This window comes from Dipodomys merriami, unplaced genomic scaffold (assembly GCF_024711535.1).
Source record: "Dipodomys merriami isolate MVZ:Mamm:240054 unplaced genomic scaffold, mDipMer1.0.p SCAF_20, whole genome shotgun sequence".
NCBI lineage: Eukaryota > Metazoa > Chordata > Mammalia > Rodentia > Heteromyidae > Dipodomys > Dipodomys merriami.
In genome coordinates this window covers 1,524,846-1,526,101 of record NW_027203382.1, presented here as the reverse complement: position 1 = coordinate 1,526,101, position 1,256 = coordinate 1,524,846, and the positions used below count along the sequence as shown (strand labels likewise).

General features: G+C 34.1%; 1 non-coding gene across 1 annotated transcript; it reads left to right on the top strand.

Annotated features, from left to right (window-relative positions):
• Positions 1 to 567: 567 nt before the first annotated feature.
• LOC138833066 (U6atac minor spliceosomal RNA) lies at positions 568 to 693 on the top strand. Its single transcript, XR_011373781.1, has one exon. It is a non-coding gene; the product is annotated as a U6atac minor spliceosomal RNA (small nuclear RNA).
• Positions 694 to 1,256: the final 563 nt, after the last annotated feature.

The following is a 1,256-nucleotide window of genomic DNA, read 5'->3' as shown; positions in this document are numbered from 1 at the left end:
TATCTCATCCAGCCTCTAAATAGACTCTATCACAGAGAAGTTTATATTTTCAAGACCAAAAGAAGAATGCATTTTAACAATGTGAAGATCATAGTACTTCTTTCAAAGGACTCTCCTCACTAGATCATGCTCTTTTTAGACACCCTTATAATTAATGCAGATAATTGAAAAAAATATATAGTATCTTCAGAATTTCTTTTGTCACATAACACAGAAAACAGTAGTTTAACATCAGTTAAAGGTAATGAAAATAATGGGTTTTGAGACTGCATATGAAAACTAGTGAAAAATGAAACGGTGTATCCTCCATTGTTGAAAAAGGTGAGTATGTCACTGCATATTGATTTACATGATCAACTTGTGAAAGAACTTATGCCTGTGTTCTTAGACCCATAGTACAGAGCCAACAGCTGCTGGTATTGGAACTAAGCTTGATGGTATCACTACCATCTGACAAAGGTTCACTTTCCTGTTTCTTTATTTTTCCTGGATTCAGTGTCAAAGCAGTTAATATGTAATATAAAATGTAGGAAATGTGTTAAGTACCTGTTTTTAAAATGGTAATTAGTGTTTTATGAAAGGAGAGAAGGTTAGCACTCACCTTGACAAGGATGGAAGAGGCCCTTGGGCCTGCCAACAAGCATAGGGTAAAGGCATTGCCACCTACTTTGTGATATCTAACCATCATAGCCAGGAGCTGATGGTTCATGCCTGTAATCCTAGCTATTCAGGAGGCTGAGATCTGAGGATCATGGTTCAAAGCCAGCCTGGGAAGGAAATTCTGTGAGACTCTTAACTTCAATAAACCACTAGAAAACCAGAAGTGGTGTTTGGCTCAAACAGTAGAGCGCATGCTTTGAGCTGAAGAACCTGCAGGGAAAGTGCCCAAGCCCAGAGTTCAAGCCCCACGACCAACAAAAAAAAGAAAACGAAAAAGAGGTAATTATTATGATGTATTAGAAATATTCTTTCTTTTGTTTTTTAGAATTGAACTGTCATAGGAGCTTATAAGTGTGATAAAAAATTACAATCTCTTTGGCAAAATTATAAATAAAGATACTAATGATTTTAGTAAACACATTAAGGAAAATGTATTTCCAAGTTTCTTTGACTTGAATGACATAGTATTTTACAAAAATTGGAACAACAGATTCAATTTTGTACAGCTGTAAAATATTACTTTTTTAACAGTAAGCTAAAGGAAGATTTTATTACACTATATCAATTTTAAATTTTTCAAATTATAAAACATTCTT